This window comes from Giraffa tippelskirchi, chromosome 1 (assembly GCF_054371585.1).
Source record: "Giraffa tippelskirchi isolate mGirTip1 chromosome 1, T2T-mGirTip1v1.2.pri, whole genome shotgun sequence".
NCBI lineage: Eukaryota > Metazoa > Chordata > Mammalia > Artiodactyla > Giraffidae > Giraffa > Giraffa tippelskirchi.
This window is the reverse complement of record NC_137275.1, coordinates 173940918-173964176: the sequence shown is the minus strand read 5'-3', so window position 1 is coordinate 173964176 and position 23259 is coordinate 173940918. Positions and strand designations below refer to the sequence as shown.

At 41.8% G+C, this 23259-nt stretch overlaps 1 protein-coding gene across 8 annotated transcripts in view; it reads right to left on the bottom strand.

Moving 5' to 3' along the window:
- Positions 1–429: 429 nt before the first annotated feature.
- The window catches only part of TLE4 (TLE family member 4, transcriptional corepressor), a 275661-nt gene continuing 252831 nt past the window's right edge, over positions 430–23259 (bottom strand). For 7 of the 8 annotated variants that reach the window (XR_014058552.1, XR_014058551.1, XR_014058563.1 and 4 more), the window contains one exon: positions 430–506. The gene's annotated coding sequence lies outside the window, so the exon portion shown is untranslated. Of the gene's footprint in view, positions 507–21846; positions 22080–23259 lie in introns of those variants that run through there. The other variant, XR_014058565.1, reaches the window with a different exon arrangement.

Below are 23259 nucleotides of genomic sequence, written 5' to 3'. Positions count from 1 at the left end.
CTAGAGCAGATTTATCATCTAAGAACTGTTCGTCCAACACCTTCTGACACCCAAAAAAGTTCCAGAAAGACCCTTCACCAGAGTAGTGAAAAATACAATTACCAAGGGAAGACCCTCAAGGGTACTTGCTTCACCATACTTGCCTTTAAAGCCTGGAGACCCTCTACCCAGTCCAGGAACATCATTACTAATGTGCTGAGTGGGCCCCACTTCTAGAGTCTCTAGTTTCCCAGCTCCTGGAGCACCTAGTTTCAGTGTTTTGACACCCAAAAGTCCTAAGCAATATCTCTAGCATTTACTTCTCTTTCATTTTCTAGTCACATAGGACATTCTATTGTAAATTAAATTGCATATTAAAACCCTTGTTGAAAGAGTCCAGTCCATTCCGTCCAGAACCTTCTGGAAAAAAAAGACCAGCTTTCAATAGAATTGACTTGAGCCTCCAGTGCTGCAATTTTTTAATTTCTTCTTACAATGCTCTCTTCTTAGCAAAGTGTTTAGGTAACCTAGGAAGAAAGAATACAAAATATATTCAGTACCACAGCCTGACTCTGTATCCAAAATCACTGCTCCTGTTTGAAGGTCTCATTTCTGAGTCAGTTCCAGTACAACCAATTCCTTCTGCACATTTTTGCCACTGCTATTCTTTAAAATTGACTTCCATTGTGACTTTTCCAATTCACTAATTTGTCTAAATCTCAGTAATGGTCATGCCCAACTTCTTTTCCTTGAATGTTCTGAACCCCAATAAAATTGGTAAGTGTGGCTTTTTAATCTTCAATTAATGGTAGGTACCATTTGTCCAGTCACAAGGAGGAACTTCAAGGAGTGATGGCTATCCATAAATAGGTAAATCTCTACCCCTGATCCAGCCCAGCTAAAACTCCCTCATGTGCATAATTTTACCCATGGTAAAAAATTTCTTCCTGGTAGTAATGAAATTCATAGGGGTACTAGTGGATTTTTCAGAATGCTTGGATGCTAGTAATTTTATGAATTGTGTATTTAAAAATACTTTATTATGCCTACCCCAAGAGTGACATTGAAACTGGGCAATATAAGTGTTACATTATTTGAGTATTTTTAAGCTACACTGACGGGTTTCCCAAGTGGCTCAGGAGTAAAAATCTGCCTGCTAATGCAAGAGACATGGTTTCGATCCCTGGATCAGGAAGATCCCCTGGAGTAGGAAATGGCAACCTGCTCCAGTATTCTTACCTGGAAAATTCCACAGACAGAGGAGCCTGGTGGGTCACAGTCCATGGGGTCACCAAGAGTTGGACACGACTAAGCACATATGCAAGCTACATTGATTATTGGCAGACACAGTAATATACGTGCAACGATGAGACAGGACAGGGGCAGGTTCATTATCCAGAAGCATATTGACTTATACCTCTTAATATATTTTAAAAATCACAGTAAAATAAAATTTATGGGAAAAACAAAATATGTCAGAATCAGAATAATTGTGCAAGCTAAATTCCTAAAATATACAGTTAACCCTGAGATTTCACTCAGCAAATGTTCCTATACATTTTTATAGGGAACAAAATTCTAACAAAGTAATGCTCCCCTTTTCTCTTTAATAGTAAAAGTGGATAGACAGAAATACAATTTATTATATATTTTAAAAATTCATAAGCATTACTTAAATCTGTACAAGTTTCTTGCATTTTGCAAAGCCAGCATCTCTGTTAAAAAAAAGGCATTGTATATTAACTTGAGACTCTTACTGTAGCTTCTTACTGGTTAAAAGCTTTTTGGAAGGGAATAGGATCTACAAATTTGGTAATATTACAAGCAAGAATTAAAAAGGTTTCATTGTGATTATATTTCAATCTAAACATCTCCATTGTTAGCTATGAAAACACAAAATGCACTTAAATCCTATAAAACCTATGATACACTTTTCCCCCTACCCATTAAATTTACTTTGTAATATTCTCTTAGGAAGATGTTTGCTTCTTTCTCCTTGATGCACTAAAATTCTTGATGTTAAATAAATTAAAAAAAAAAAGATTTCCAAATGAATTTTTAAACATCCTTATGTCCCCATAAGTTATTAGGTACATGGAGCATAGGATAAGTGTACAGCCCAGTTTTTAAGAAAAGTCTTAAATGCATGTAATTTTAATCTTCTTAATAAAAAAACCATCAAATGTGATTTAAACTTTGTATCTTTGTAAGGCCTCTTATATAAAATTACAAAGCAGAAAATAATCCTTTGACAGACTATGTTCATTGGCTTACAAATCCATTATGACCACCTTCTAAACAGAGCAAATTAGGGGCATTTGCTATCATTCAGCAAATAGCTATTCATCCATGTTTCCCATAAAATCCTTCTGCTGTATTCATAGAAAGCTTGGCTCTTAATAAGAATTCAAGGATTTCTCCAAATTGAGCTTGGATATCTTACTTTAAACCATTCTTTAGGTCCTCCATCTAACTGCATGGTGTTCTGGTACCTGGGCGCCACATAAGCACCAATATGGTCTTCCACTGCCACAGTCATTTGCACTGTATCAGCTTTTGGACTGTATCACTGACTCAATGGACATGAGTTTGAGTAAACTCTAGGAGATGCTGATGGACAGGGAGGCCTGGCGTGCTGCAGTCCATGGGGTCGCAAAGAGTCAGACACTCCTGAGAGACCTGAACTGAACTGAGCTTTAAATCAAATCTTGTTTAACTGAAGCTCAAACACCAAATGCCCTTCCCTTGTCTCTCCATTCCAACAGGAACCTTAATGGTTGATATGCTGCATGTGGTTTTACATTTTATGTTTACTTTACAATCACTTGTTTGATAATACATTAAGCTTGGGAGTAAATAGTCAAGAATTAGGCAGAGCACAAAACAAACTTTCAAAAACATCTCTACTTCCTAAATGAAAACACACATACACGTGCATGTACACACAAACACACACTCAAATAATGAACTGTTTGCTTTGATTACTTTCTATAACTTCAAATAATGAACTGTTTGATTATCTCTTTTTAAACTAACTCTATCAGATGCAGGCACACTCATGTAGGCAGATAGTGAAACTCAACAGGATCATTTCCTGTAGAAACTCTGTCAGTGTGACAGCTTACAACTCCAAGTCAATGTCCCCCAGAATATGCTCCATGCAACTGCTGTTGATAAGCATTAAGTGGCCAAATGATCTGCAAAACACTAGATTATCCAAATTATTTTTCTCTGATATTGTAGAGGTTCTCAGAGCCTGTAATAGGCTAGTTTGTGCTGTGACTCTGCGCAAGTGCTTTGAAAATGCAATGTGTCCCAGTTTTATTTTAACCCAGAGCATCTTGAGAATCTGAGCAAAACCTACTTTAGGAAAGAATGAATTGAATAGACTTTCCAGGGTTATTGAAATAACTAGATAAGATAATGCATGTAAGTGCTTGTCACTGTGCCTCGCACATAAATGGCTTTATGATTAAAATTTTAGCTTCTATTATGAAAAGTTGCACCATTTCACATTCATACAAGCAATGTGTAAGGGTTCCAACTGTCCCACATCCTCATTGACAAATATAATTTTATTTTTATTATAGCAATACTAGTGGGTGTGCAGTGGTATAGTGGTATATCACTGTTGCTTTAATTTACATTTCCCTAATGTCTAAAGATGTCAAGTATCTTTTTTATGTGCTTATTGACCATCTGTATATCTTCTTTAGATACATGTCTTCAGATACTTTGCCCATTTTAAAATCAGGTATTGTCTTTTTCCCCTTGAGTTGTAAGGATTCTCTAATGTTTTGACTACTAGTCTTTTATCATATGTGATTTGCAAGTATTCTTTCCATTCTATGGGTTGTCTTCTTTACTTTCTTGAGAATGTCCTTTGATGCACAAAAGACTTCAATTTTGTTAAAGTATAATCGATCTATATTTTTTTCCTGTAGCTGCTTGTGGTTCTTAGAATCCTCTGATTTTAAAGTTCCTCCTCTCACACTATCCAGTTGCTTCTAAATGAGATCAGTTATGCAAAGTCCCTGCCACAGCATCTGACACATCATAGAATTTCAATAAATTTTAGTTCCTTCTTTCTGTACTCAGGAAGCCAAGAAGAGAAAGAACTTGGATGGGACAAATGGCTAGACTCAAATTAACTGAGAGAAACATCCAAAACCTAAAGTGAGGACAGAGGGAATGGGATAGCAGAATCAACTGAATGGGACCACTGATTAGACACAGCATAAAGGGACGTTCAAAGCTGCCAGGCTTTCTTGACCAGACACCTGGCAGAGTGAAGTGTTCTGTTTTTGTTTTTTAACTGAAGTATAGTTGATTTCCAGTGTTGTGTTAGTTTCTGGTGAATATTAAAGTGACTCAGTTATGCGTGTGTGTGAGTATGTGTGAGTGTGTGTGTGTGTGTTCAGTCGCTCAGTCATGTCTGACTCTTTGCAACTTGTAGTCCGCCAGGCTCCTCTGTCCATGGAATTTTCCAAGCAAGAATACTGGAGTGGGTTGCCATCTTCTCCTCCAGGGGATCTTCCTGGTCCAGGGATCCAACCCACATCTCCTGCGGCTTCTGCATCGGCAGGCAGATTCTTTACTGCTGAGCCACCTGGGAAGCCCTCAGTCATACATACATAATACATACATACATACACATGCATACACACATACATGCATATATATATATATATATTCCTTTTCATATTCTTTTCCATATGGTTTATTACAGGATATTGAATATAGTTCCCTGTGCTATACAATAGGACTTAGTTGCTTATCTACTTCATATACAGTAGTTTGTAACTAATAATCTCAAACTCTTAGTTTATCCTTCCCCTACCTCCCTTCCTCTTTGGTAACCATAAGTTTGTTTTCTATGTCTTGTGAGTCTGTTTCAATAATAAGCTCACTGGTGTCTTATTTTAGATTTCACATGTAAGTGATATCATGTGGTATTTGTCTTTTGCTTTCTGCCTTCACTTAACACAATGATCTCTAGGTCCATTCATGTTGCTACAAACATCATTACTTCACTCTTTTCTATGGCTGAGTGGTATTCCATGTATATATTAATATATAAACATCTTTTTTATCCAGTCATCTGTTGATGGACATTGAGGTTGCTTCCTTGTTTTGCCTGTTGTAAATAGTGCTGCTATGAACATTAGGGGTACATGTATCTTTTCAAATTAGAGTTTTTGTCTTTTTCAGATATATGCCCAGGAGTGGGATTGTGGAATCATATGGTAGCTCTATTTTTAGTTTTTATAGGAACATCCATACTGTTTTCAGTAGTGGTTGCACCAATTTACATTCCCAGCAACAGTGTATAAGGGTTCCTTTTTCTCAGAATGGAATGGTTTTTAAGACACGTCAACTTGAGATACAGATTGAGATACCAGGAGAAGTTATGTAGAAATCAATTAGAAATAGAAAGCTTGTGCTAAGGAATAAAGAAATTGATTTACGGATTGAATTTGAACATAAATTTCAAGAGTCACAAGTGGAAAGTGACATGGTATTTTAAAGTCATGAATAAAATCTCATTTCTTTGCTTCAACACTGTCAGGTTCCCACTGGTTAGAACACAACCAGGCATATAACTTCAGTTCTATCAATTAGATAAACCCATGGAAATTTTGGAAGTGAGCAAGCATCACATGGGAAAATCATCTGACATCCCTGTGGGCAGAGCGTGGGCAGGTTTTCCTGGGGTGGCTGTGGAAGGCTTCTGGTACCCAAGCTCTGGATGTTACACTGGGTGTTTCCTGGAGGCAGTGGCAGTGGTGATGTTTCACCATAGTGATATGGAGTGGTGCTTGGCTGTTTTTTTTTTTTTCTGGCTGTGATAGATGTGTTGCTCCAGGCAATTCCATACATTACCCAATATCCCTTTCTGAGAATATTTATTATCCCTTGCTGCTTAAATAGCAAGAATGAATTCTGTTACTTGCAACAAATTGGTCAATTTCATACCTCTTATAACATCTATTATGATGTAAATATATTGCATGTTTATTTGTCCCTACCATTAGTCTTGAGAGCAGTGGTTCTCGGCTGGGGGTGACTTTGCTCTATCCCAGCTATCTACAGACACAGAAAATCCTGATCTAAAGTATTTTAGGGCAGAAATACATTATTGTATTTCCAGGATAGTGTCTGGCACTGGAAGGCATTTGATACCTCTTTGGTGAAAGAATGGAAGAGGACCAACGGCAATACTTAACTGAAAAAAACTGTTTACAGAGTGGTTGGAAAGAGCATATACTTCATCTGATTTTTATGTCATTCACAAGATCCTCTTCCTATTCAGTCCATTAAATGCTAGTGTCCCTGAGGATTCTCTCCTTGTCCCTTTTTTCTTCTTTTATTCTCATTTCTTTTCCTGTTCTCTTTGGGGGCTTCTCCTACTCAAAGACTTTCTAAATAATCTTTTTTTTCATTTGCACAACTCTCCAATAAATCATTGACAAAGTTCTGTATAGTCAAAGCTATGTTTTTTCCAGTAGTCATGTATGGAAGTGAGAGTTGGACCGTAAAGAAGGCTGAGTGCCGATGAACTGATGCTTTCAATTTGTGGTGCTGGAGAAGATTCTTGAGAGTCCCTTGGACAGCAAGGAGATCAAACCAAACAATCCTTAAAGAAATGTTGAATGTTCACTGGAAGGCCTGATGCTGATGCTGAAGCCGAAGCTCCAGTACTTGGCTGCCTGATGAGAAGAGCCGACTTACTGGAAAAAGACCCTGATGCTGGGAAAGATTGAGGGCAGGAGGAGAAGGGGGCAACCGTGGATGAGATGGTTGAATGGCATCCTCAGCTCAATGGACGTGAGTCTGAGCAAACTCCAGGAGATAGTGAAGGACAGGGAAGCCTGGCAGGCTGTAGTCCATGGGGTCGTAAAGAGCTGGAAACTACTTAGGGGCTGAATAACAACAACCAGAAACTACATATTAAAAGATTATAGTTTTATTTTTAGTTCAAACATCCCTCCAGTGCTCCAGAATTGCCTGTCAACATGTTGATATTCATAGACTCCTTCTGATACCAAACCCATGACATGCACTACATGTCAGTGGTGGCACCAAGTTGTATCCCCTTCCCATTTCACTCTTTCAGCAAATGAATGACCCAAACTCCCATTGCCCAGACTAGGCTGGACTGCTCTCTCAACTCCATTTCAGTCCTGACCATGCGTTGTAAACTTTACTTCTTAAACCTTCTAAATTATGGTGAATTTATACCCTTCTCTCAGGCTTTACCCCAAAACACATTTCTGACCTGGATACTGTCCACTATCTCTTAACCAGCCTTCTAGTCTCCAGCTTTGCTCCTCCAGGCCCTTTATATGGTCAGCTGCTTGATCTTTCTACAACAAGTATCCTTGTCATACCTTTGCTACCTGAGAATATCACGAATTTTGTATCTGGATAAAAAGTCAAACTCTCTGGTTCTAAAATGAGAGGGTACCTATGATTTTGTACCCTTTGCCTATTTTTCCCATCTGCCTTTGTAACCTTTTTCTCCTTCACTCTGAGTTTCTTCCAGTTCCTCTTTGCATATGGTGCTCTCACTCTCTGAAACACCTTTCCCCTCACATCTGCCCAGTTGTTAGAGAAAAGGATACATTTCCCCTTACTTTTTATGTGTCAAACTGGCTTGACTCGAGTACTGAGCTAGTCAAACACTAATCTAGGTGTTGCTTCAAAGATATCTATAGATGTGATTAATGTCCATAATCAGTTAACTCTATAAGTAAAGAAGATGGTTATCCTTTGGACAGGATAATCTGGATGCAACTGACCCAAGCAGTTGGAAGGCCTGAACAGCAGGATGGAGGCTTCCCTGAGTAAGGGAAAAAAATACTCCCCTGTGAAATGAAATATCAGCTCCTGCCCCGGAGTCTTCAACCTGCCCTTCCTGATGGCCCACCCTAGAGATTTCAGACTTGCCTCGCCAGTCCCCACAATCACATGAGCCAATTTCTTGCAATAAATATAATTTTTACACAGACACACACACACACACACACACATGCACTCTACTGGTTCTCCTTCGTAGCTGGAATCCTGACTGATACACTCCTCACACCTCTCTATCTGGCACTCTGCACAAATACCACAAGTATTATATTATGATAAATACTGGGTGCTCTCCCATCCCTTCTCTTTCTCCAAGTTTCTCTCCCTCATGAGAAAAGTGGTAGTCAATCCACATAATCAGAGCCTGATATTCAATGGTTCATATTTTGCTAATTCACTAATTCGCAGTCACTGTATCTCCTAATTTGAAAAAAGATCAGCATCATCTTTCAAATTCAGAGCCCAGGCATGCCTGCTCAGTGGCACCCACAACCTGCCTTTTGCAGCAAGCTTCTAGTCCTTGCTTATGGAGTTGTTTAGATCAGAGGACCAAACATTCATTTGACCACATATAGTAAGATCCAGGATTGTCATGTTCTCTGAATTTTTGTGTCCTCTCAAAAATCATATGTTGAAGCCCCAACCCCCAAAGTAATGGTATTAAGTGATGAGGCTTTTGGAAGATGATTAGGTCATAAGGGTAGAGCCCTCTTGATTGGGATTAGTGCTCTTATTTTAATACAAGGACCCCAGGGAGCCAGTTCATCCCTTCACTGTGTGAGTCTGCAGCCACAGATTAAAGCAGGCCTTCACCAGATACCAAGCCTCCCAGCATCTTGATCTTGGACTTCCAGCCTCCAGAACCAAGAGAAAGAAATACTTGGTGTTGATATGCCACTCAGTCTATGGTAATTCATTAAAACAGCTGGAATGGACTAAGACACCATGTTTCCAAAGCAGAAACTAAGCCATCAGCTTCCGTTTTCACTTTTCACACACTCAGAAGAAGCACTGACTTCTTTCCTGTCCCATTTTTTTTACTGAGCCTCAGGCCACATCCTTCTCCCTCTGTACCAATTCCTCCACCTCTTACAGGTGGTTGTCTAAAGCAGGTCTGGGATGTCAGGGCCAAGGAATCTGGACAGTAATCGCAGTCCCCAGCAATTGAAAATTACCTGCATCCATGTCAGAAATCCTCAGGTGGGCAGCCACAGGAGGAATTATCACTAAAAGCAATGCACTATTGATTTGGGGCCTTGGAATGAATGAGCAGGGGTCTGGTGGAGAGCAGAGATAAAGGTCTCTCATCTGGCATTGGTAAAGTCTTCTCTGGGTCACCTCACATAGAAGTTTAGGGTCTCACACAGCTCTTGATATACCCATGGCCCTGAAAAGAGTAGAGTCCTTTTCAGATGCACAGAGTTTCACGTCAAAAAGGCCTGGGGATATGTGCAGAGACATGAATGCATGAGATCTTTGGAGTGCTGGACATATGAGACACAAAGGATATTTGGTTTTCCCCATTTGTCCACAGCTGTGGTCTTAATGTACCAGGAAATGGGCGCTTAACAAGGGATTTTTGTGCTGCTTCCCGAGCAGTTAAATTTATTCACAGCCTGGGGAATTAAGGGAAAAAATGAGACAAGGAAATGCTTTGGGGGTCCACTGAGGCAGGGGGACCAAACCACAGGTACAGGGGATTTCGACAGCCAATGAGCACCAAAGGAATCTACAGCTACAGCAAGTTTGGTGGGACAAGCATGCAGCAAACAGCGGTCTTTACTTCTTCTCAGAATTCTGAGGAAGAAAGTTCCAACGGCTGTGGCTCAGGCGAGAAGCTCTGGCCTTATGTAAGGCTCAGGGAGAAGCATATGGCAGTATGTTGAAACTCATGATGGAAAATTTTCCCAATTGAGTTTAAGTGAACATGTTGTATACTCCAGACAGCTGGCAAAGAGTAACTGGCATCCTGGCAAATCTAAAGACAAAATGACTTTTTTTTTCCTTCATACTTTCTCTTCTCTGTGTTACTTCCTCCACCAAGTCTCAGCTTTGATCCATCGCTGGCTCAAAAAAAGAGGGGAACATTGCTTCTATTTGTGAAATACTGTTTCTGGGATCGTCCATAAATGCTATTTGTATGGATCTATGGCTCTGATCAATCGTCTCAGGACTCAAGGTAAGTTTCTCTTTGGGGGCATGGGGCACCTGAGAGTCCTGAGGCTGGGTGGATCCATGTCTAGGGGGACACAGCCACTGGGGCAGCTTCCCAGGAAGATAACGCTGGCTGAGGCAGCTGAGTGAGGCTCTCTAACTCTGAGCAGAACAGGAAACAGAAGGGGAAGGCATTTTAGAATTAAGAGTCTTGGTTTATAAGGGAAAGGTGATTTCTATTTGGATTTCACTTTTAACTCTAATTTCTTCTAGGACTTTAAGAAGTGATCCATTGTTCATACCTGGGGAATAAATACTGTATTATTCATCCATTCCATAATCTCTGGTGAGCTGTTTTGGCCAATGTGCTTGTGTATAGATTGAGATTAAGAATTCAGCCTAAAACTCAACTTGGCCTCTAAAACAACTTAACAACCTTTAAGGGCGTCCCTGGTGGCTCAGACAGTCAAGAATCTGCCTACAATGAAGGAGACACGAATTCAATTTCCAGGTCAGGAAGATCCCCTGGAGAAGGGAATGGCTACCCACTCCAGTATTCTTGCCTGGAAAATCCCATGGACAGAGGAGCCTGGTGGGCTACAGTCACAAAGAACTGGACATGACTGAGCGCCTAAGCACATACAACATATACAATGTCCCTGTATGTCCCTGTATATCATAAAAGATGAGCTACACAGCTCACTTGTGCCAAGGGATGATCCTCAGCTTTCGTGGGTGTTGGCAGTGGCCCAAGAGGAGCTAGGCTGCCCTGACATGCTGCTGGCCCCCCTTCCTCAGGGGACAGCCTTGCCCATGGTTGACCATGGCCTTGACCATTTGTCTAAAGGTTTGAATTGCAGCTGACTTCACTTTGAAACTCTAATTTCAACAGATAACAGAACAGAAAGGAGAATTCAAGACTGCCTCGCCACCTCTCCCTATGTGTGTGCCTCAGGGGCAAAGAAGGGATCTGCCCTGTTCCATCCTGTGGAAAAGTGCTGGCAGAAGGGATTCTGTTGCTTTGTCCACTCACACCGTTATCCACTCTCTTTAGGAAGGGAGCGGAAGTCACAGTCTTACAGTGAAGAACTTGAGACTCAGCTTCATTGCACCAGTGAGTGTACTTACTAGGCTTACGCTCCCTCTCCCAGCCTCTGGACCAAGGCAGGTGGGTGGTGGGAGATGGTAGATTTCCAAGCTTGCCAGGAGGAATGCTTTACCATGGACATTGTCTGGAATTACCAGTACATGATGACAATAAAAAGCAGAGGAATTTTGCTCAATGTTATTAATGTCTTCAAATTCTCTGTAGACGGTGCATCTCTTTTTGGATGAATCACTCCTACCACCGCTTGGTACACCACTGGGGAGGGTTCCCCTTGGCTTCCCTCACAGAAAACCATATCCCCCCTCTGTTAACCTCTCAGTCTCCATCTCTACGCTCTAGCCAAGAGCATCATCTGTTCTTTCTTCTGGCCTTCTGTGAAGGCTTCCTCATGTCCTCTCTACTGCCTGTTTATCCCTTCCATTCCACTCTCATCAAAGCAATCAGAGCAAGGGTTTTAAGTGTACCCCCACATAGCTTTACACTTAGAATGGAACCCAGCCTCTTAACTTTGGTCCTCAAAGCCCTGTCATCCTGAGCCTGGCTACTGCCTACATCTCAAACTCCACGTCCTTGCTTTTACTTCTTGGACACTAAGCTTCAGACACACTGGTTGTCTTAGTATACTCAATCTGCAATAACAAAACACCAGACTAGTGGCTTAACCAACAGGTATCTATTTTCTCATAGTTCTGGAGGTTGGAAACCCAAACCAAATGGGTTTGGTTTCCTTAAGCCTTCTTCCCTTGGATTACAGAGGGCTGTCTTCTCACTGGCCTTCCTTCGAGGTATTGCACATGCCTAGAATCTTTTCCTCTTCTTACAAGGATACGAGTCATACTGGATTAGAGCCCTGAGCTTATGACCTCATTAACCTTGCGTACCTCTTTAAAGGCCCTTTCTTCAAATACAGTCGCCTTGGGGGTTAGGGCTTTAACATATGAATTTTGGGAGGACACAATTCAGGGTTTCCCTAGTGGCTCAGTTGGCAAAGAATCTGCCTACAATGCAGGAGACCCCGGTTCCATCCCAGGGTAGAGAAGGTCCTCTGGATAAGGAAATGGCTACCTACACCAGTATTCTTGCCTAGAGAATTCCATGGACAGAAGAGCCCGGCGGGCTACAGTCCACGGTGTCACAAAGAGCTGGACACAACTGAGTGACTAAACTACCACCACAATTCACTATGTAACACTGGTCCTCCTGCAGGCCCAGGACCGTTGCCCATGCTGTGTTCCTTGCTTGGTGGGCCCCTTCCAGGTCTTTGCATAGCCACCTCTTTCTATCATTCATCATTCAGCTTGAATATCACCTCTTCAGAGAGATTCTCTGGCATCCTATAGAACAGCCCTACAGGCACTTACCATCACTTCTTCTGTTTTGTTCCCACCACAGTATTTGTCATCTACTGCTATACATCAGATATATTTGCTTGCTGCTAACTTCTTCCATTAGCATGCAAATTCTGTGAGAGCAGAAGCCTTGTCTGTCCCTCCACTGCTAATCATCACCAAGCCCCCCGACCCCGCACTGTTTTCCCACTGGTACATAGTAGATGCCTAATAAACATTAATTAAATGAATTAAAAAAAAATACCTTTAGGATTTCCCTGGTGATATAGTGGACAAGAACCCACCTGCCATTGTAGGGGACATGGGTTAGATCCCTGGTTCAGGAAGATTCCACATGCCACAGAGCAACAGAGCTCATGCACCACAACTACTGAGCCCACTCTCTATAGTCTGTAAGCCACAACTACTGAGCCCACATGCTGCAACTACTGAAGCCTGCATACCTAAAGCCTGTGCTCTGCATCAAGGGAAGCCCATAATGAGAAGCCCATGTGCTGCAATGAAGAGTAGCCCCAATCACTGCAACTAGAGAAAGTCAACAGGCAGCAACGAAGACGCAGCACAACCAAAAATAAATTAATAATAAAAAAAAGACTTAAGACACAAACTAGTAAATCAGTCCATAATGAGGTAAGTCAGACAGCTTTTGAAACTGAAAAATATAATCAGTGTCTAAAGGGAAAGTGAAAGTCGCTCCGTCATGTCTGACTCTTTGTGACCCCATGGACTATACAGCCCATGGAATTCTCCAGGCCAGAATACTGGAGTGGGTAGCCTTTCCCTTCTCCAGGGGATCTTCCCAACCCAGGGATTGAACCCAGGTCTTCCACATTGCAGGATTCTTTACCAGAGCCACAAGGGAAGCCAAATCAGTGTCTAAAGAGCTTCTCTAAGCATATGTCCTAATCATAGGTCCAGGCCAAGTGGCAGGGCATTTAGGAGTAAAAATATTGACAGAGCTATTTCTGAAGCATCTTCCAAAACAAGGGATGACTGCTTGCACCACCACCAACAGCACAGGCCTGTGCTGGGTTCCCCATCTTCACCAATGAAATGTGGAATCAGACTTATTGGTAAAATGGTATCTTGTTTTAATTTTCATTTCTTTAATTATGAGGATATCTTATCTTTTTACTTGCTTATTAACCGACTCTATTTCTTGTTACCTTTACCATTACTTATTTTTATATATTTCTCATCTTCTACTATTGAGTCAAAAGAACACTTTAAACCTGAAATAAAACACTTTAACAAGATAAAAAATATGCATGTATTCTTTGATGCAGGAATTATACTTCTATGAATTTAGCCCTCTGATAGATTTGCTTTAGTGCACAAAAATATACGCACAAGGATATCAACTGTGGTTTTGTTATAATAGTACCAGATGAAAGACATTTAAAGGTTAACAGGGATAGGTTATATAAATTATGTCATTAAATATACACAGAACATTAAACAACTGAATGAAAGATTATAGGAAATCTTCAGGTCTAACATACATTAGATGATTCATGTTGATATTTGACCGAAAACAACAAAATTCTGTAAAGCAATTATCCTTCAATTAAAAGATAAATAAAATAAAATAGATTAAAAACAAAATTGAAGAATAATAGATACAGGGTATGATACAGGTAATAATAGATACATTTATGTTTTTCAAAATGATATTTTCTCTATTCAGAAAATATCTGAAAAGAAACTAACCATGGCTGGTAGTAACAGTCAGTAAAAAAGGGAAGTGAGTGAGAAAATGATTGACATTCCACTTTAAAGGCAAGTCTTCCTTTCAGGTTTAAAGGGGTTTTTTGGTTGTCATTTCGTGTTTGTTTTTCTCTTGTTCTGTTTCTTAGTACACACCTTGGAGAAGCAGATCTCTCTCTCTTATCCCTCCAACTCCCTGCAGATATCAAAGTTGCCAGAAGCTGTCCAGAGATTTCTCTATTACTCATTTCCTTGAAAATACATAATTCTTCTTTAATTTCTTCTAAAATTGATCTTAACTCATGAAGAGGTATTATTTTTGCATCAGTCTTTTCCCTTGCCACACGTTAAGCCAAGGGTGGGGGTGGAGGGGTGTACATTTTCCAATGGGACTTGTCAGTCTGCAAATGATGTTCTGCCACTAAAGACGCATTATGAGAATTCTAATTTCATCCAAGCATTTCCACACAGAGCACAGGCTTATAGTGTGCAAGCTGAGTGTGTAGGGCCCAGAGACCTTGAAATTCCTACCAGATTTGAAGAGATTTCCATTGGAGTTAGCTGTTCTGCAAGTATTTAGAATCTAAAAGTGCTGCTTTTTCAGCAGTCCCCATCTCTGCATTCCAGGTGTGCATCCCCAGAAAAGTATGAATTATTGCATCCTAGGTACATCTCTCACACCCAGGACCTTTGCTCAAGCCATCAAAGCATGCTGGTTCCTAAGAGCATCTCTTCACTGGTAAACAAACCAAACACCTCCTCATATGTGAATATGCTAGGGGAATGAATGGGGCACCAACATGGAATGAAGTGGTCTTTCTTGCTGGAAATTATACCAATGAATACAACTCAAGTACAAATCACTGGATCTCACAAAACTGAAGGGATAAATGGATACAAATTCAGGTACTTTTCATATCTCTTTTTTTTTAATTTTTCACTGGCAAGGCTTAAAGAAGATAAGAATAGATAAGTGACCACCCTGTAATAAGATAAGAATAGGTAATAGGCCACCCTGTAACTTTCAAGTAGGGCATAGTTTGGGGTATTGAAATTAAAGAAGCCTTGACTCATCTGCTCTTCAACTCATTTCCAATACCATTTTCAAATACATGCTTCCAAATCTACTCTGATTGGACATCACAGGAAGAAAATCACCCTTCCCTCCACAACTCTCCTAGAGTTCCAGATACTGAGAATAAGGCTACCCATCCCTGGTCTCACACCACCGTGAGTACTAAGCCACTTTGGTGGTGTGTGACTCTCTGCAACCCTATGGACTGTAGCCCACCAGGTTCCTCTGTCCATGGGATTCTCCAGGCAAGAGCACTGGAGTGGGTTACCACTGCCTCCTCCAGGCGATCTTCCCAACCCAGGGATTGAACCCACGTCTCTTACATCTTCTGCATTGGCAGGCAGGCTCTTTAGCCCTAGAACCACCTGGGAAGCCCTCACTGTCATCAGGAGTAAAAGAAAGGCTCTCAGGACCCTCCTGGCAAGACACCCACAGCCCACTACCCTACAATACTTCCAGCCTTGACCTTGACATCTATGTTGAGCACATCTAGGCAAATCTCATTTTCACATGTTTCCTTTTGAGGCTTCCCTAGTGGCTCAGTGGTAAAGAATCCATGTGCCAATGAAGGAGACATGGGTTCAATCCCTGGGATGGGAAGATCCCCTGGAGAAGGAAATGGCAACCCACTCCAGCATTCTTGACTGGAAAATTCCATGGACAGAGGAGCCTGGCAGCCTATAGTCCATGGAGTTGCAAAAGAGTAGGACGTGACTGAGCACTGATGGATGTTAGGCCCCACAAGAAGCCAAGACTTTCAGTCATCTCTCAATTTCCTGGACTCTTTCCTCAAGCGTCTTGATAATTCCCCTTTTCTCATCCACTCCATGCCCATCCCCAATTCCTGGAACCCTTCCACACTGTATTCTGGAATTCATGCTCAGTTCTTCTCAGAACTTTCCTTTCACTTCTTGCTCTAAATGAACTGAGTCTCCTTCCAGAAAATTAATTTTCACCCAGCCCTCTGAAGTGGTGGCTGTTGTGCCTTGTAAGACTCTTGCAACACCAGGCCTGGAGGCAGGGCAGGTGTCCTTCCGATTTTATATCACATCACATCACAAAAACAATGACAAAAATCCTCATCTTTGAATGTCATCTCATTAGAATTTATCAATCACAGCTCCAACTTGCTGCAGTCACCTACAGAACCCACAGCAACTCTGCTAATTCCTTAAAGATTTTAGCTCCTGGCTCACTGCCATTTCTCCAACATATTTTGTGACTCCAGTACCCATATATGTGATCTTTTCAATATCCGAGACCCTCAGTGTCTTGACGCCCAATCCTTCAACTCTCACATTCTCTATTGCACCTAAGCCACTCATTTCAAAGGTCATACCCCAGACTTGTCTTTACATAACCCCACCCCTCCATAACTGCAATTTTAAGCCTTCTCTCTTTAAAGCTCATTCTTGCTAATATTTCAACTCTAAGAAACTTTGACCCCATGAGGCACCATTAGACATTATTCACATATTTTCCCAGGGTTTCCCATCTCATCTAGCTTGTGATGGGCCCATCATTGTCTTGCACCTTTGCATATATTCCTAACAATCTTGTCTCATTATCATCACCTGAAAAATCGTCAGGCCATATTAAATCTAATCAGCATGTTCTGTCCACCTAGAGAGATGGTCATGGCTGTAGAAAATCACACCAGGTTGCTGACTGTTCTCATGTCAAATGCCTGACCACTGTCTACAATGAAGTCCTTCTTTCTACCCATCAATCATACGACATTCCCAAAATACATCACTCTCGTGTTACCCTGAGCAAGTGGCTGTCAGGCTTGAGACAACCATAGAAATAACTGGAGGGCACGGGAAAACTTATATTGCCAGGTCCCCACCCAATGTTTTAGAATCAGTTAGTTTGGGGTAGGGCCTGAGAAATCATATCACTAATAAATGCCCAGGTGATGCTGACGCTGCTGGTCTGGGCCACACTTTGAGAGACACTGCCGTAGATGACTATCCCATGACTTATTCTTTCTCCCCAGACTTCTAACACATGTTCTCCATCTTTATGCTCAGTGACTTTATTTATACACACACTCTCAAGAGATTTCTGAAGCTCCTGACACCGATGTCTTTTGTGATCTGGGGTGGAGCCCCAGGTGCTGTCCTGCTACAGTGGGTAAAATCTTTAGGCTCCTCTCTAGAGCCAACCCTTCACATGTGTATTAGACTCCATCTCCCCTCTCTTCTGGAGAAGGCAATGGCAACCCTCTCCAGTACTCATGCCTGGAAAATCCCATGGAAGGAGGATCCTGGTAGGCTGAGTCCATGGGGTCCCTAAGAGTCGGACACGACTGAGCGACTTCACTTTCCCCTTTCACTTTCATGCCCTGGAGAAGCAAATGGCAACCCACTCCAGTGTTCTTGCCTGGAGAATCCAAGGGACAGGGGAGCCTGGTGGGCTGCTGTCTATGGGGTCGCAAAGAGTTGGACACGACTGAAGAGACTTAGCAGCAGCAGCAGCAGCCCCTCTTTTCAGTTCAGTTGCTCAGTCGTGTCCAACTCTTTGCGACCCCATCAACTGCAGCATGCGAGGCCTCCCTATCCATCACCAACTCCCAGACTTTACCCAAACTCATGTCCATTGAGTCAGTGACGCCATCCAGCCATCTCATCCTTCGTCATCTCCTTTCTCCTCCTGCCCTCAGTCTTTCCCAGCATCAGGGTCTTTTCAAATGAGTCAACTCTTCATATGAGGTGGCCAAAGTACTGGAGTTTCAGCTTTAACATCAGTCCTTCCAATGAACACTCAGGACTGATCTCCTTTAGGATGGACTGGTTGGATCTTCTTGCAGTCCAAGGGCCTCTTAAGAGTCTTCTCCAACACCACAGTTCAAAAGCATCAATTCTGCGGTGCTCCGCTTTCTTCACAGTCCAACTCTCACATCCATACACAACTACTGGAAAAACCATAGCCTTGACGACACGGACCTTTGTTGGCAAAGTAATGTCTCTGCTTTTTAATATGCTATCTAGGTTGGTCATAACTGCCTTCCAAGGAGTAAGCGACTTTTAATTTCATGGCTACAGTAACCATCAGCAGTGATTCTGGAGCACAAAAAAATAAAGTCTGTCACTGTTTCCCCATCTATTTCCCATGAAGTGATGGGACCAGATGCTATGATCTTAGTTTTCTGAACGTTGAGCTTTAAGCCAACTTTTCCACTCTCCTTTCTCACTTTCATCAAGAGGCTTTTTAGTTCCTCTTCACTTACTGCCATAAGGGTAGTGTCATCTGCATATCCGAGGTTATTGATATTTCTCCCGGCAATCTTGATTCCAGCTTGTGTTTCTTCCAGCCCAGCGTTTCTCATGATGTACTCTGCATATAAGTTAAATAAGCAGGGTGACAATATACAGCCTTGACGTAGTCTTTTACCTATTTGGAACCAGTCTGTTGTTCCATGTCCAGTTCTAACTGTTGCTTCCTGACCTGCATACAGGTTTCTCCAGAGGCAGGTCAGGTGGTCTGGTATTCCCATCTCTTTCAGAATTTTCCACAGTTTGTTGTGATCCACACAGTCAAATGCTTTGGCATAGTCAATAAAGCAGAAATAGATGTTTTTCTGGAACTCTCTAGCTTTTTTGATGATCCATCAGATGTTGGGAATTTGATCCTTGGTTCCTCTGCCTTTTCTAAAATCAGCTTGAACATATGGAAGTTCACGGTTCATGAAATGCTGAAGCCTGGCTTGGAGAATTTTGAGCATTACTTTACTAGCGTGTGAGATGACTGCAATTGTGCGGTAGTTTGAGGATTCTTTGGCATTGCCTTTCTTTGGGATTGGAATGAAAACTGACCTTTTCCAGTCCTGTGGCCACTGTTGAGTTTTTCATATTTGCTGGCATATTGAGTGCAGCACATTCACAGCATCATCTTTCAGGATTTGAAATAGCTCAACTGGAATTCCATCACCTCCACTAGCTTTGTTCATAGTGATGCTTCCTAAGGCCCACTTGACTTCACATTCCAGGATGTCTGGGTCTAGGTGAGTGATCACACCATCGTGATTATCTGGGTCATGAAGATCTTTTTTGTACAGTTCTGTATATTCTTGCCACCTCTTCTTAATATCTTCTGCATCTGTTAGGTCCATACCATTCCTGTCCTTTATTGAGCCCATCTTTGCATGAAATGTTCCCTTGGTATCTCTAATTTTCTTGAAGAGATCTCTAGTCTTTCCCATTCTGTTGTTTTCCTCTATTTCTTTGCATTGATCCTTGATGAAGGCTTTCTTATCTCTGCTTGCCATTGTTTGGAACTCTGCATTCAAATGGGAATATCCTTCCTTTTCTCCTTTGCTTTTTGCTTCTCTTCTTTTCACAGCCATTTGTAAGGTCTCTTCAGACAGGAGATAGCAAGAGTGAACGTCAACATTCTAAGAATCAGCGAACTAAAGTTGACTGGAATGGGTGAATTTAACTCGGATGACCATTATATCTACTACTGTGGGAAGGAATCCCTTAGAAGACATGGAGTAGCCATCCTGGTCAACAAAAGAGTCCGAAATGCAATACTTGGATGTCATTTCAAAAATGACAGAATGATCTCTGTTCATTTCCAAGGCAAACCATTCAATATCATGGTAATTCAAGTCTATGCCCTGACCAGCAACACTGAAGAAGCTGAAATTGAACAGTTCTATGAATAACTACAAGACCTTCTAGAACTAACACCCAAAAAAGATGTCTTTTTCATTATTGGGGACTGGAATGCAAAAGGAGGAAGTCAAGAAACACCTGGAATAACAGGAAAATTTGGCCTTGGAGTACAGAATGAAGCAGGGCAAAGGCTAATAGAGTTCTGCCAAGAGAATGCACTGGTCATAGCAAACACCCTCTTCCAACAACACAAGAGAAGACTCTACACATGGACATCATGAGATGGTCAACACTGAAATCAGATTGATTATATTCTGTGCAGTCAAAGATGGAGAAGCTCAATACAGTCAGCAAAAACAAGACTGGGAGCTGACTGTGGCTCAGATCATGAACTCCTTATTACCAAATTCAGACTGAAATTGAAGAAAGTGGAGAAAACCACTAGGCTTTTCAGGTATGACCTAAATCAAACCCCTTATGACTATACAGTAGAAGTGAGAACTAGATTTAAAGGACTAGATCTGATAGACAGAATACCTGGTGAGCTATGGACGGAGGTTCATGACACTGCAGGGACACAGGAATCAAGACTATCCCCAAGAAAAAGAAATGCAAAAAAGCAAAATGGTTGTCTGAGGAGGCCTTACAAATAGCTGTGAAAAGACAACAAGTGAAAGCAAAGGAGGAAAGGAAAGGTATACTCATTTGAATGCAGAGTTCCAAAGAATAGCAAGGAGAGATAAGAAAGCCTTCCTGAGTGATCAATGCTCAGAAATAGAGGAAAACAATAGAATGGGAAAGACTAGAGATCTCTTCAAGAAAATTAGAGATACCAAGGGAACATTTCATGCAAAGATAGGCTCAATAAAGGACAGAAATGGTAGGGACCTATCAGAAGCAGAAGATATTAAGAAGAGGTGGCAAGAATACACAGAAGAATCGTACAAAAAAGTTCTACATGACCCAGACAATCATGATGGTGTGATCACTCACACTCAGCTAGAGCCAGACATCCTGGAATGTGAAGTCAAGTGGGCCTTAGAAAGCATCACTACAAACAAAGCTAGTGGAGGTGATGGAATTCTAGTTGAGCTATTTCAAATCCTGAAAGATGATGCTGTGAAAATGTTGCACTCAATATGCCAGCAAACATGGAAAACTCAACAGTGGCCACAGGACTGGAAAAGGTCAGTTTTCATTCCAATCCCAAAGAAAGGCAATGCCAAAGAATCCTCAAACTACCGCACAATTGCACTCATCTCACACACTAGTAAAGTAATGCTTACAGTTCTCCAAGCCAGCCTTCAGCAATACGTGAACTGTGAACTTCCAGATGTTCAAGCTGGTTTTAGAAAAGGCAGAGGAACCAGAGATCAAATTTCTAACATCTGATAGATCATCAAAAAAGCAAGAGAGTTCCAGAAAAACATCTACTTCTGCTTTACTGACTATGCCAAAGCCTTTGACTGTGTGGATCACAATAAACTGTGGAAAATCCTGAAAGAGATGGGAATACCAGACCACCTGACCTGCCTCTTGAGAAACCTGTATGCAGGTCAGGAAGCAACAGTTAGAACTGGACATGGAACAACAGACTGGTTCCAAATAGGAAAAGGAGTACGTCAAGGCTGTATATTGTCACCCTGCTTATTTAACTTATATGCAGAGTACCTCATGAGAAACGCTGGGCTGGAAGAAACACAAGCTGGAATCAAGATTGCCGGGAGAAATATCAATCACCTCCGACAAGCAGATGACACCACCCTTATGGCAGAAAGTGAAGAAGAAATCAAGAGCCTCTTGATGAAAGTGAAAGAAAAGAGTGAAAAAGTTGGCTTAAAGCTCAATGTTCAGAAAACTAAGATCCTGGCATCCAGTCCCATCACTTCATGGCAGATAGATGGGGAAACAGTGGAAAAGTTGCTGACTTTATTTTTCTGGGCTCCAAAATCACTGCAGATGGTGACTGCAGCCATGAAATTAAAAGACTCTTACTCCTTGGAAAGAAAGTTATGACCAACCTAGATAGCATATTAAAAAGCAGAGACATTACTTTGCCAACAAAGGTCCGTTTAGTCAAGGCTATGTTTTTTCCAGTGGTCATGTATGGATGTGAGAGTTGGACTATAAAGAAAGCTGAGCGCCGAAGAATTGATGATTTTGAACTGTGTTGTTGGAGAAGACTGTTAAGAGTCCCTTGGACTGCAAGGAAATCCAACCAGTCCATCCTAAAGGAGATCAGTCCTCAGTGTTCATTGGAAGGACTGATGTTGAGGATGAAACTCCAATACTTTCGCCACCTCATGCGAAGAGCTGACTCATTGGAAAAGACCCTGATGCTGGGAACGATTGAGGGCAGGAGGAGAAGAGGATGACAGAGGATGAGATAGCTGGATGGCATCATTGACTCGATGGACCTGGGTTTGTTTGGAATCAGGGAGTTGGTGATGGACAGGGAGGCCTGGCGTGCTGCAGTTCATGGGGTCGCAAAGAGTCGGACATGACTGATCAACTGAACTGAACTGAACTGAATAATGACATTCATCAAAACTAACACCACCTTTCAAACAAAGCCACTGAGAACTCACTTTGACCACACCTGAATTGGTAAGATTTTCCCAAAGAATATATGTTTCTGTTTATTTCCACATTTCGTGATGAGTTTTAAGACCAACTGGCCATTTTGGCGGAGAAGGCAATGCCACCCCACTCCAGTACTCTTGCCTGGAAAATCCCATGGACGGAGGAGCCTGGTAGGCTACAGTCCATGGGGTCGCTAAGAGTCGGACACGACTGAGCGACTTCACTTTCACTTTTCCCTTTCATGCACTGGAGAAATGGCAACCCACTCCAGTATTCTTGCCTGGAGAATCCCAGGGATGGCGGAACCTGATGGGCTGCTGTCTATGGGGTCGCACAGAGTCGGACACGACTGAAGCGACTTAGCAGCAGCAGCAGGCCATTTTGGAACTTGGTCCTGAATGATATTTAAATGTACTGGATCTTGGGAACTGGCTGATTTCCCCTGAGACCATTTTGAATGTAGTTTAATTTTTAGTGTTCCATGTTTGTGACCATTAATCTAAAACCCAGCTCTCTGAGAACTACACTTCATCCTCTTTTTGGTTCAGGTACTCATTCCTATATTAATTCCTACCTAGATAAGCCAGGTGGAAAGCAAAAAAAAAAAAAAGTGTGACATGTCTTATCCTAAAGGAATCACCATGTCAATGGTGTTGGAGGAGTTCTCATGTCATTCAAAACATGTTCTAGTGCTCTTAGGCAATCCAGCACTGGTTACAAGCAAACTCCCTGGCACGTCACATCACCTGCAACACAGAAAACCAGACGGGAATGAATCTAGTTGAATCCAGCAGAAAGTGTTATGCTGAGTGGTACGCAGGGAGG